Source organism: Macaca nemestrina, chromosome 12 (genome assembly GCF_043159975.1).
Source record: "Macaca nemestrina isolate mMacNem1 chromosome 12, mMacNem.hap1, whole genome shotgun sequence".
Classification (NCBI taxonomy): Eukaryota; Metazoa; Chordata; class Mammalia; order Primates; family Cercopithecidae; genus Macaca; species Macaca nemestrina.
This window is the reverse complement of record NC_092136.1, coordinates 54,463,306-54,477,462: the sequence shown is the minus strand read 5'-3', so window position 1 is coordinate 54,477,462 and position 14,157 is coordinate 54,463,306. Positions and strand designations below refer to the sequence as shown.

The following is a 14,157-nucleotide window of genomic DNA, read 5'->3' as shown; positions in this document are numbered from 1 at the left end:
TTTGTGTTCAGCAGGCAGAGGAGGAGGAAGAGGAGGGGCTGTCTTGCTGTGGCAGAGGCAGAAGAAAATTTGTATCTAAGTGGATCCACGTAGTTCCAACCCATGTTGTTCAAGGGTCAACCGTATCCCTCCCCTTAATCTTCACGAAGCCTCTACAAGGTAGATGGCTTTAACCCCATTTTACAGATGAAAAAACAGGCTGGAGATTAAGGCTGGGAATTTTCAAGGGCTGTGTGTCTGTGCAGGCTGCTAGGAGAGCTCTGTGTGGAAGACTGGCTAAGCCTTCATTTACATAAAAAAATCAACAACTTTCTTAACATTCATTTAGGAAACAGAGGTGCATTGAGTGGCTTCCCTGTGCCAGGTGGTGCACTAGGAACAAGGGGCCACCTGGAGAATAAAACAAAGGCCTCGCCCTGGAGGAACTCACCATCTAGTGGTGGAGAAAGACCATCAGGTGTAACAATTCACAAATAATCACCAAATCCAAGAGCTGTAAAAAAATCAGACAAGGTACAGAGATCTAAGAATAACAAGTAAGGGCACCTTAGATGGGATAATCAGGAAACACTGCCCTAAAGAAGTAGGCTTTGGGCTGAGGCTTGAGGGATGAGAAAGGGAAGAAGGGAAGTGGGGGGCTTTGGCTCTAATGCTCAGGCCCTGGAATGCTGAGATTAGGTATCTCCCAGTGGGGAGATGGGTACCTCAATTCCTCAGAGAAAGTGGAGAACCTTAAAGGCAGGAGGCGTGTGTAGACAGCCCTCACAAGCCAGGAGGGAGCTTATGAGCCTGTAGCCTGCAGCCTGTGACCAAGCCCAGGGTGGATGGGGAAGGGTAGCACTGATTGAGTGATGTTTTCAAATCTCCTCCAACCAAATCTTAGAAACCTGCTGTCAGTACTGTCAGGGAGAAAACTGCAAATTAGATTCAGTTTTCCTTGAGATCCTAAGGAGAAGAGTATGCCTGGGTAGTTGACTAACCAGGAAGTCCATCCCATATTCTCACTGCAACCTTCACTCATTAGCAAGTGTGCACTGCACATTGCCTGTGTGCCCAGCTGGCATCACACCACCCTGTGATGGCTTATTGTCCTGTCTCTGTCTAGAGAACTTCCTGAGAGTGGGAGCCACGTGTTAACTAAACCAGGGAGACAGTATTGAGTCATGGCTCTGAGCATGGGGTCTGAAGTTAGGCAACCTGGGTTCCAAACCAGGTTCTACCACTCAGTAATTGTGTAACCTTGAGCAAGTTACATACCTGCCTTAAGCCCCAGTTTTCTCACCTGTAAAGACTGGATAATAGCAGTGCCTACTTCAAAGGGCCTTTGAGAGTATTAACCGAGCTTACATTCACAAAGCACCTAGAAACAGTAAGCAACAAATGCAAGCTACCTTTAATAATCATGAATGTTTGTTGAGAGATTACTCCAGTTTGAACAAGAGACCAATATTACTGAGCCCAGTTCTGTGCCTGATTTGGTGCTAGGCACATGCAGGTTTGTTACTTTATTGAACGTGATCAGGAAGGCTCAAAGAGGTAACGTGACTTGTCAGAGAGCACAGAGCCAAGGCGGGATCTAAAATCAGCTCCTCTGTCACTGGGCTTGGTGACCTGTCCCCAAGGCCAGAGAGGCCTGGGAAGCAAGACTCTCCAAAGAATGGTGGGTGGAGGGCAAGAGACTCAGTCCATCTCTCGTTAGTGAGTCTGAACATGGGCCCACTGTGGAGCTGCTAATGACTGCTTCTTCCCAGTCTGCAGGAGCTTAATAAAAGTCATGCAAAACTCACTGTTTACAACTCTAATTGCGGAGTTTGGACATGAAGTGAAAAACATATCATGTGGAATGAATAACAAATCAAGCAGCTCCTTTTTTTAGCATGGAAGCTGCAGGAGCAGCCCAGAGTTCACCATCACTTGGTGCAGAGAAGGTTAGCACTGCGGCACTAACATCTGTGTGCCTATAACATCCGTGGGCTCCCTCCCTGTCTGCCTGCACCCCCCACACTGAGCTGATGTGTCCAGGCAGGAGACGGCTGGTCTGCCTCTCTTTTGCAACTCCGAAAACAGAAATGGAAATAAGGTTCTTTCTAAACACAGGGTGGGAAGCCGGCTGGGTGCTCACCTCACCCAGAGAATGGGCACCAGCTCTGGGTGGCCTGAGAATCAGGGATAACTGCAGGTAGGTTCCAGTAGGCAGCTGTGAAAGTCCTTTGGGCCATGCCCTGTGGAGGCCGTGGAATCTAAGGAGGCAGTGCTGCTGGAGAAAGCAGGGCTGCTGGATGCTAGCCCTCCTCTTCCCAGCCTTCACCATGGGAGCAGTTGCTTCTGGCTGTGACACAGTAAAACCTATAATCATGTTCTAGGACTTATGGCTTACACACTCAACTATTGGTGGTGGGACCTAGGGACATCTTTACATGTTTGAGCCAAATGAGGATAAGCTGTCAGGTGGTTTTGAGATTACATCGACTGACATACTGAAAGTGTCTAGCAGAGACGGACACATACTAATTATGTGTGTGTATGTGTGTGTGTGTGTGTGTGTGTGTGTGTGTACATACAGAAGTAAATGCATAAACACATATATAAATATTATATATTAAGACATAAAAATAATATAACCCACAGTTATATGGTATTTCCTATGAACTAAACTTTAAGTTATAGATTCTTGAGGTAAAGAGAAATTACATATTCTATCCCAGGTCACAAGCCAACCAGTGGCAGAGCTGAGATTCACAGCCTGGTTAACCTAGCAAGGTCCGTTCACGTCCTTTCAGTGGGATCATCAGGAAGGAGTGAGACTACAGGCTGGATTATTGAAACTCACTCCGTCATCACTTACCCATGAGCAGACAGTCGGAAGAGCACGTTCCTGAGCTCCGGAACACAGGCAAGGATACGTTAGTCATGGGGTCTTCATGGATTCTCAAAGGGCTGCTGGAATGAAGGGAGCCACCCCAGCCCAGGGATACTGGAGTGGGGATAACCGCAGGTGTTCAGCCCAACTCTTAGCCTCCAATGTCCCCTTTCTTCACCCGTGGAGTGTTTGCTCTTGGGTGAGGCATAGTAACACCTACCATCACCATCACATGCGGGGCACTGGGCCAGGCACCATGGCATACAGGCCATCACATCCCTCACAATACTTCAGTGATGTGCAAGTTACATCCCAGTTTTACAGATTATGAACCTAACTGAGGTTAGAAAGATCAGATCACTTGCCCCTGTCACACATGTGGTACGGGCAAAATGGGGCCTGGACCCCAACCCTTATCTGATCTCTTGTCTGCACTCTTTCTACCACATTGCACATCCACCAATGCCCTGGGTCCTCTGGAGCAAAGAACACCCCCTCAAACAACCACCCTGCACCGAGAAACGGAACGTGCGGCAAGCAGAAGCTGAGAGCCCCACAGGGCCAGTCCCCACATCACCCTGTACTGATGTGAACGGTGGTCCCTGGAACCAGGCGAGGTGACAGCTCAGAGGACAATAAGTACAGAGACCCAATTAACCCTATCTGGATTAGCCCCTAAATAATGCAAAGCTGGAGGTGACCAGGCAAAGCTGCAGGAGTGTGTGAGGCTCCCCCGAACACTACCCTGTCAGGGCTCCCAATACCATTCACCAGCAGGCGCCTGAGCAATGGAACCACACGCCACAGAGTCACGGAGGGCACAACTTCATAATGGTAAAGCCCAGAAATAAACTCAGGGCTTTTTCCAAACTGCACAGCCACCCAGTGCCCTGGTATTCTTATTTATTTACAGACAAAAATCATAGAAAACTGGAGAAATTTGCCAAAGGCCACAGAGTAGTGGCTAGACATTTAAATTCTTGGCTCACAAAGGAAAACTTTTGCAATTGTCTCTGAGATGTGACGTGAAAGGTCTGGGGGTGCAAGCACAATCCATGAGAGGTCTTTAATGCCCCTGCAGACACTGGGGCCAATACCACGCAGGGGAGAGGTGATGGCTTCATGGAATTCATCTCCAGGTTAAAATAGAGTACTTCTTTCATCTCAACTCTAATCTTTAAACCTTGAGTCAAAGCACTTCCTGAAGCATAAACGTGGCAGCTTTAGTATTTCAAAAACATCAGAAGGAATTAAAGTCGCTTTCATCTTTCTTCTCCTACAACCAAGAATTTACCTTTCCATAGAAAGAGCACTCCCCCGAAACCCCCATATCTTTTACTGTCTAATAAATTTAGGCAGAAAGAACGGGAGAAATCCCCAGACCTGGTTTTATTCCTGCTCTCTTTTTGTGGGCTAGTGGGAAGGGAGTGTGGAGCAGTAGGTTGCAAGATTTCATTGTATAAACTGTGATCATCTAAGTTCCTACCTCCCTCTCCAGACAGGAACTCCTCCAGGGCAGGGACTTGGGCAAAGCTGCCTTTTTGTCTTATAATGCTTGGCATAAAATAATACTCAACACATGTTTATTGGATGAACAAATGAATGAGTGATTGACTGAATAAAGACCTGGTGGGGAGACCCCACTATTGTATGTTTCCCACCAGAAGAAATTTTCCAGGCTGTTACACTAATCAGGGCTAATATTCTCAGTTATTCTGAGGATTGCTTGAAATTTGCTGCTAATTTAAATAAAATGGTTACGTTTACGCATTAACTAATTAGCGTGGTTCTCAGCAGCTTCACCTCACTAATTGGATTAGTTACACTCTATTTTCTCCTATCCAAGGCCTTCTCTGAGACCTGGGAATATCACAACGACAACAGAGTGAACTTTTTCAATGGCATTGAAGCACAGTCTCTCAAAAGGTTTAAACACAGATGTGAAACCTGTCCCTTTGTCCGGCCCAAGATGTCTTTGGGTCTCCAATATTTTTGGGCCCCACTGGATCCCACTATAAGTTGCTCCACAAAACTCTTCCTATCGCTTTTTAATCATAGCCATTTTGACTGGTGGGAGATGGTATCTCATGGTGGTTTTGATTTGCATTTCTGTGATGATTAGTAATGATGAGCATTTTTTCATTGTTTGTTGGCTGCTTGTATGTCTTCCTTTGAGGACTGTCTGCTCATGTCCTTTGCCCATTCTTAATGGGGTATTTGTTTTTGCTTGTTGATTTAAGTTCCTTATAGATTCTGGATCGCAGAGCTTTATCAGATGCATAGTTTGTGAATATTTGCTCCCATTCTGTATGTTGTCTGTTTACTCTGTTAATAGTTTCTTTTGCTATGCAGAAATTCTTTAGGTTCCACTTGTCAGTTTTGTTTTTTATTGCCAGACGAGGCTTCTTCTTCAAGGAAAATGAAACTTTCCAAAATATGAGGACTTCATAAAAAACAATCTATCATATGTTTGATGAATGAATGAATGAAACAATGAAGGAGAAACTGGAAGTCAAAATACTGGCATCCTTCCTAGTCCCATCTTTGCCAGTAACTTGCAGTGTGACTTCAGGCAAGTCAGTTCACATCCCAGATGCCATTTTCTTCTTCTTATTATTATTTATTTGTCAGAGGTAACATTGATTTAGAAAATATCTAAGTTCTTGTGACAAAGACAAGACCTGGACACACAGAAAAACCACAAGTTGCTACCCCTCTGAGTCAGGCAGGACCATGTTACCAGGTCTGGCCAATGAAATGAGAGAGGAAGTGATAGGAGACACTTTTTGGCCTAGAAAGTGAGAGTCAGGTTTCCATTTCCACTTGGAGGTGACCCAAGTTGGATTGTCACCCCAAAATTCATATGTGAAAGTCCTAACCCCCAGTACCTCATAATATAATCTTATTTGGAAATAGAGTCATTGCAGATATAATTACGTGTGCATGAGGTCACACAGAAGTAGAATGGACCCCTTAATCCAACATGAGTAGTGTCCTTAGAAAAAGGGGCAATTTGTACACAGACACACAGATTGATAATGCCATGAGAAGTATGATGTTAAGTTGCTACAAGCCAAGGGACCAGCAGAAGTTAGGAAAGAGCCTGGAGTAAAATCTTTCCTAGGCCTTCAGAGGGAGCTTGGCCCTACTGAGACCAATCTCAAACTTCTAAGCTGCAGAATTGTGAGACATGTTCTGTTGTTTAAGCCATGCGCTTGTGGTACTTTGTTATGGCAGCCCCAGGAAACTTCTGCAGGGGAAAAGGTCACATGGTCAAACTGTGACCCATAAGAGTCACTGAGTCACTAGTGGCCTAGAGTGTCCCTCAACCTTCAACAAACTTTGTGAAAAGACTAAGAAAAATACCTGAAACCTAGAAATAAGGCAAAAACAAAGAGGGGAGGTGGCCTGTCGTTTTAATATTATCCTAGGACATTAACGGGCACACCCAAGAGTATATAATTTTCCAAGAGAATGTACTCATGTTTGACTTTGCTATTTACCTTTTGGTTCTCACTCAGACACTATGAAGTTGTACGCTAACTCCTAGATTTCTGTCTGTGTAGAAAAGATCACATGAAAAGCTATAATTTTATTTCCCCATAGGACATGAACCACTTTTGCATTTAATCTCTCCATATTATTTTAACATTTTTCTTTAGAAAATGCCTACAGATACTCAGTTCCTCAAATGCACTCAGTACCTGCTTAACCATCTTACAAAGTCAGCAAGATGAACGGGGCCAGCCTGCAGTCCTGCCTTCTTGCGCTTCCTACACTTTCACCATTCTTGGCCATTGCTGGCTGAAATCCAAGTCATGAAGCTCAAATGTTGCCCATATGTAATGCTCAAGAGAGAAACAAATTCAAATCTTGGCTGTGGTGAAGATTTGAAGATTAGAAAATAGAGAATAGTCTGTTTCTAGCACCAGAATGTAGCTTCATAAGGACACTCACTTTTTTCTGGTTCATCCCTGTTTCCCAGGGCCAAGAACGGTATCTGGCACATGAATGCTGTTCATTGAAAAGGAGCACTATGGACACAGACACACACGGAGAATGTCATGTGAAGGGTAGAGTTATGCTGCTATGAGCCATTACCTTGATTTGGACAAGGTAATGAATTAAAAAGTCATACAATTCCAGGGTGCAAGAGCCCTTAGGAATTCCTTACCTTAAGAGCCTACATGATATAAAAATCCTTCAGAATGTCCCCAGAGCCTGCCAAACATGGCTCAGTGCTGATGACAGAGATGTCAAAATAACCTGAGCCAATGATTGGGAAGAGTTTCCTCATGCTCAGCCAAAACTCTGCGTCTTTATAATTTGGAAGGAGTTTTAACGTCCCCCTTAAATCTGTTCTCTTTTTAAGCTAAACAATTCCTATTCTATTAATTCAAGGACACAGTCTCGAGTGTCTTTACCAATCTGGTAATAATAACAATAGCCAACATTTAGTAAGCAATGACTGTGTATCAGGTTTTGTTCTCTAAACACTTTATGTGCATTGATTTATTTAACCCTTATAACAACTCTGCAAAGTTGGCACTACTATATTCTCTCTTATGCTGCTACAAGTCAAGGGGCCACCAACCACCAGCCAATTTCATTCCAGGCAACAAAATTGAAGCATGAGGAGACACTCACCTAAGAGACTCAGTTAGTAAGTGGCATGGCTGGGATTTAAACCCATATAGTCTGGTTCTTAATCACTGTATATTGCCTCAGAAATTGTCTTTCAGCATTTTCAGGCTTCCTATCAAGTGTGATGTTTAGGGATGAATATGTAAGGTTCCATAGAAGAGGTCAGAAACACCATTACCCTGCGTTGCTTTATATTCCCCAGGCAACAATGTGAAGTGCCACCTCCATCTCCTGCAGTTGTACAGTGCACAACCTGCACAATGGCATGTGACAGCTCCATCCCCATATGCATGACTTTCCCAAAGCTCTCCTTGTCCTATGTGGCCATGGTAACAAGAAAGATTTTGCTGAGAGCTGCCAGTAGGAGGGGGTGACATTCCTGAAAATGCATGTTGAATGTTTGATTTGGGCCAAGTCTGCAGGATTCAGAGGATCTTTGGGGTCCTCACCTTTCCACAGTCTCCTTCTGAGATGTACCCTGACTTCATCCTCAGGTAGCACATCTTAGAGTACCCCTTTTCTTACTCTTCCATGAGCAGTGAACTTCTTGCAGTCTGGAAGATGCCTTTGGGAAGTCTTGCCAGACAGCATCCCCTTACCCTTCACTCAACCCCTACCCCTGCATTTATCATGGGTGGATGTAGGAGCTCAGGTTGGGAATACACAGCCCATCCCCAGGATAACCTTGTCCTTTCCAGCTCTCCCAGCTCAGTGGGCAGGCCACAGCCTCAACAGAGTCCTACCACAGCAGCATCCCTACCCCTTCCTGGGAAATGTGTATAATCTGAGACTGGTCCCAAACCTCCCTACACAGCACTGACAGTTGTGCATCTGAGCACAGCCTGGCGTGAAAGGTCACCCGGACACCAAGTGCTCCCTGTACAGCCCAGCTGCATGTTCTGTGGCTTTGGGGGATGGGGAAGGGAGACCCAAGTCTTTGAGACTTGCTGCAGCTTCACATCAAGCAGCTTATTTACAAAGGCAGTTCCTAGCATTCCTGGCAAGCACAAATTCACAGTTTCCCAGGCCAAATGAATTTCAAAACAAAGGAATTAGAGATAAGCAGATTGTCAGAGCTGGGAGTGTTGGGCCTAAAGAAACCCAGTCCAGCTTCATCATCTGCAGACAGAAATACAGGCTCAGATGAAACTCATCAGTGGTGAGAGTGGTCAAAACAATCCTTACCTTTGGGTGGAGGTATGACCAAGAGGACAAATGAGGAAGCCTTCTGGAATCATAGGTTTGAACTTAATGGTGATCGTACAGTGTATACAAAGTTAAGAATTGTGCACTTAAGATTCGTGTATTTTAGTATAAAATTCTACCTCAATAAAATAGTAAAACAAAATAAAAGCCCAGAGAAGATTAAGGTGATGTTGCAATTGTGTGGCAAGACAAACCCTTGAACTCAAGCATCCCAATGCCCACTTCACTGCCCTTTCCTTAACTCCCTTACATTTTTGGTGCCATAGTAACTCAGTGATGCTCCAGTAGTTTATGGGTGGGTTTTCTGTTTTGTTTTGTTTATTTGAGATGGAGTCTCATACTCTGTCACTCAGGCTGGAGGGCAGTGGTGCAATCTCAGCTCACCGCAACCTCTGCCTCCCAGGTTCAAGTGATTCTCCAGCCTCAGCCTTCCGAGTAGCTGGAATTACAGGTGTGCGCCACCATGCCTGGCTAATTTTTTTGTATTTTTAGTAGAGACAGGGTTTTGCCATGTTGGCTAGGCTGGTCTCTTAACTCCTGACCTCAGGTGATCTGCCTGCCTCGGCCTCCCAAAGTGCTGGGATTACAGGTGTGGGCCACCATGCCTGGCCTATGGGTAGGTTTTGACCAGGGCAGGCCCCCATGGCAGATGGCACCATGGGGTCAAGGAAAGTCAGTCCAGGGTTGGTTGCAGCTAGAACCTTGAGGGTATTTACACTGAACAGGAGTCAGGATTAGAGTGGAGTAATAATGGTAACACTATCCTTATAGAAATACTAATAGATAACGTTTATTGAGGACTTACTACATACCAGGTATTGTTTTAAATATTTTACATGTGTTAAATCCTCACAACAACATTTTTGGTGTATCTACCATTATTAATCCACATTTTACAAATTTAAAAATTAGGCCCAGATTTTAAAACCTTGCCAAGATTTTACAACTAGAAAGGTTCAAAGCTGGTATTTAGATTCAGGCAATCTGGCTCCAGAATCCACACTGTAACTATGACAGATAATGTCCCATATTGTATCATCTGCAGCTGGTAGAGAACTGGCAGCCTCTGCTCAGGCCAACACCTACCATCACACAGACAAAACATTCAACATTTGGTCCAGATAAGATCACAAGTATCAGAAAGCAGAGCAAGAATTTGTGGAAAGACCAACTACTTGTGACCTGGCTACCTTGGTCCACATTCAAGGATAACATGAAGACATTCTATGCTGAAAACCCAGGTGCCCAACTTCATTAATAATCAGAGAACTGCAAATTAAAACCACAGAGTGATAGTACTATACCCCCACTGCAATGGCTATAAAAATATGGGTAATACCAAATGTTGGCAAGGATGTAGAGCAACTAGAACTCTAATATAAAGCTGGGAGAAGTAAGAATTGGTAAAACAATTTTGGAAAATTGTTTGGCAGTGTATTCATTGGCTCAGGCTGTCACAAAGTACCACAGACTAGGTGGCATAAATAACAAATTTATTTTCTCACAGTTCTGGAGGCTGGGAAGTCCAAGATCAAGATGCTGGCCAATTTAGTTTCTGCTGAGGAACTACTTCGTGGCTTGCAGACAGCTGCTGTATCACTGTGTCTTTCATGGCAGAGAGAAAAGAAAGCTAGTGATCAAGCTCTTTGATGTCTACTCTTATAAGGACACTAATCCTATCAGATTAGGGCACCACCCTTATGACCTGACTTGACCTTAATTACTTCCTCACTTGAAATACTACCAGGGTCAGGGTTTCAACATATGATTTTCAAGGAGGGGCACAATGCAGTCCATAACAATCTGCCCCTGGCTTCCCCAAATGCATGTTTTTAAGGTGTGCAAAATACATCATTCCATCCCAACAGCCCCAAAGGTCTTAACTCATTCTAGCATCAACTCTAAAGTTCAAAGTCTCAACTAAATATCATCTACATCAGGTAAATGAGACTCCAAGTACAATTCATCCCAAGGAAAAATTTCTCTTCGAATGTGAGCCTGTGGAATTAGATCAGTCATGTGGTTCCAAAACACAACTGTGGGAAAGGCATAGAATAGATATTCTCATTCCAGGAGACATCAGAATGAAGGAAAGAGTGATGAGTCCCAAGCAAGCTCAAAATCTTTGCAAGTCAAATTCCATTAGCTCTTAAGGCTCGAGAATAGCCCTCTTTGGCTCAATGCTCTGCCCTCCAGGCCTACTGGGGTGCCAGCATCACTACCATGGCTGTGTGGGGTGGCCCTGGCCCTTAGGCTAGACAGGGCACCAGCCCTTCTCCTGGCCTTATGTGGGAGTGGCAGTCCTGACAATCCCTAAAAATGCCTTTTGCATCATTCTTCCTTTTCTTGAGGAATAGAGCACATTGACAGCCAAATAGCTCTATGGTCCTTACAGTCCTATGGACTCCAAAGTCGAACAGCATTCTTTCATTCCATCCCACTTTCTCTGTCTCCCATTTAGTTTAAACTGGCAGTCTCTCTACAGGTGTAATTTCATCTCTATTCCTGACTTCTGTTGAAATGGCTGGCAAAGTCCACCTAAGTCAAACTCATGTTCTCTTTATCATGAGCCACACCTTAGCATTATTTTCAGAAAGAGCTTTCTCAGTTTTTTGCAACATGGATAGCTGATAATTCTTCAAATCTTTAAGTTAAGGTTAAGTGAGGTCACAGGGATACAGCCCTGACCTGACAGGATTAGCATCCTTATGAGAATAGACACCAGAGGGCTCATTGTTGTGTGCTATCTGCCTCTCCCATGTGAGGACACGGCAAGAAGGTGGCCATCTTCAAGACAAGAAGGGAGCCCTCACCAGACACTGAATTGGCCAGCACTCTGATCTTGGGCTTCCCAGCCTCCAGAACTGTGAGAAAATAAGTTTATGTGGTTTAAGGCCTGTGATATTTTGTTTTGGAAACCTGAACAGACTAATACAGGCAATGTATACTAAAAGTGAACATATGTCAATCCTATGACTCAACAATTCTGCTTCTGGGCATAAATCCAAAAGAAGTGAGCATATATGTATACCAAACGACATGATCAAGGCTGTTCATAGCAGCAGTATTCATGATACTTCCAAACTGGCCGTAGTTCAAGTGTCCATCAGCAGTTGAATAGATGATGAATTATGGTATACTTATAAAATGGAATACTACACAGTAGTTAAAATGAACAAATTACAACTACATGTAATAGCAGGGATGTATCTCAGAAATGTAATGATGAAAGAGTTCCCTTTTCACCACATCCATGCCAACATCTATTGGTTTTTGACTTTTTAGTTAGGCCATTCTTGCAGGAGTAAGGTGGTATTTCATTGTTGTTTTAATTTGCATTTCCCTGATGATTAGTGATGCAGAACATTTTTTTCATATGTCTGTTGACTGTTTATATATCTTCTTTTGAGAATTGTCTATTCATATCCTTTGCCCACTTTTTGATGAGATTATTTTTTGTTGTTGTTGTTGATTTGTTGAGCTCCTTGTAGATTCTGGATATTTATCCTTTGTTGGATGCATAGTGTGTGAATATTTTCTCCCACACTGTGGGTTGTCTGTTTAATGATTATTTCTTTTGGTGTGTGGAACACTTTTACACTGCTGGTGGGAATATAAATTAGTACAACCACTATGGAAAACAGTATGGATATTCCTTCAAGAACTGAAAGTAGAACTACCATTTGATCCAGCAATCCCACTACTGGGTATCTACCCAAAGGAAAAGAAGTCATTATATGAAAAAGATGCATGCACACGCATGTTTATAGCAGCACAATTCACAATTGCAAAACTATGGAACCAACCTAAGTGCCCATCAACCAACGAGTGCATAAAGAAAATGTGGTATATATTCATCATGGAATACTAATCAGCCATAAAAAGAAATAAAATAATGTCTTTTGCAGTAACTTGGATGAAGCTGAAGGCCATTATTCTAAGTGAAGTAATCCAGGAATGAAAAACCAAATATCGTATGATTTCGCTTTTATATAAGTGGGAGATAAGCTATGAGGAGGCAAAGGCATAAGAATGACATAATGGATTTTGGGGATGTGGCGGGGAAGGTTGGGAGGAGGGGTGAGGAATAAAAGAGTACATACTGGGTACAATGTGCACTGCTTGGGTGATGGGTGTACTAAAATTTCAGAAATCACCACTGAAGAACTTATCCAAGTATCCATGTAACCAAAACCACCTGAATCTCAAAAACCATTGAAATAAAAATAAAAATTAAAAAAAATATAATTATGAAAGAAGTCAACGTAAGAAAATATATACTATATAATCCTACTTATGTAGAATTCAAAATCAGGCAGCAATACTCTTATTTTTGATCTGGGTGTGTTCAGTCTGGAAATTGATTAAGCTGTACACTTATAATTCATGTATTCCCTCTATATATGTTTTACTTCAATATAATGTTTAAAAAGATAGTCACTCATTAAAAATGTCACACCATTGTAACAATGAAGAATGTGTTGCCATACTGGGTCCTGTGGGCGTAGCCTGATCTGCTGGCCTGCAATTAACCAGCCAGTAATGTCACAGCAACTCAGTCCCCCAAAAGGACAAGATGGTAGCGGTGACAATGGCCAGTCCCTGGGAGGGCTCATCATTCACACACATAGTGACATACATGTCATGATGTCCTTCAGTTGTGTGTTTTGGTAGGCAACAGCTCTTTTAAATACTCTTTTAATTGTAATTGCACACATAGGCATATCTTATATGCTCAAATATCTTTTTAAATCATTGTGTACTTCTGGAGATAAGTACACTCTGGGAATGTTATCAATTCAGAACAGGTCAGCCTATGACATTCTTGGTCAAGGGTTGTCTGCTGTACTTTGTTCAACGAACCATTTCTCTTGCCTGTGTCTTGGCATCCTCTTTGAGTATCTGAAGCTTAGACTATGAATGGAGAATTTGTAAGAATAAATTATTTTCCCGGTAGCTGCCCTTCATTCTCCACCAGGAGAAAGTCAGAAGAAGAGCTGGAAAGAAGGCCCATGGCTATAAATTTTGGCCCCAGCTATGATCTACTAAAGGGCAGAGCTGAAGACCATGCCATGGCATTCTGAAGGGACTCGGACATTTCAGGGAGCTTGGGAGAACCTCCCACTCTTGCTAGGGAGCAGCTTGGTTGTCAGAGTCAGAACTGTGATGTACCCATAGTTTCTCCAAAGGAAGCAGGTGTTTCTCTTTAGAAATGTAACCCCTTTCATCCTCCCCATCCTGGAGGATCCTGGAGTCATAGCATCTACTCCCCCACCTTCCTTCCAGGCAAGGCAGATGTGACCCATCCTCTTCAGCTCACGAGGATGTGCCCTAATGAAAAGCCCCAGAGGCCCCTGGTCCCAGAGCTGCCATGACAGAGCCTAGCTCTCCTTCCCCATGCCAGGCACTCACATGCACACTCCTGGCACAGGAATCTCTTAGAGGAC

The 14,157-nt window shown here is 43.5% G+C and overlaps 1 protein-coding gene and 1 long non-coding RNA gene across 4 annotated transcripts in view; both read right to left on the bottom strand.

The window, feature by feature from the left end:
• LOC105488782 (uncharacterized) overlaps positions 1-14,155 on the bottom strand; it is a 33,165-nt gene extending 19,010 nt beyond the window's left edge. The window contains exons 1-2 of the long non-coding RNA XR_011610814.1: positions 1,283-14,155; positions 431-493 (exon numbers count right to left, since the gene is read on the bottom strand). This is a non-coding gene — a long non-coding RNA (uncharacterized lncRNA). The remainder of the gene's footprint in view (positions 1-430; positions 494-1,282) is intronic.
• LOC105488798 (polypeptide N-acetylgalactosaminyltransferase 18) overlaps positions 1-14,157 on the bottom strand; it is a 361,583-nt gene that overhangs the window by 41,737 nt on the left and 305,689 nt on the right. The window lies entirely within an intron of this gene.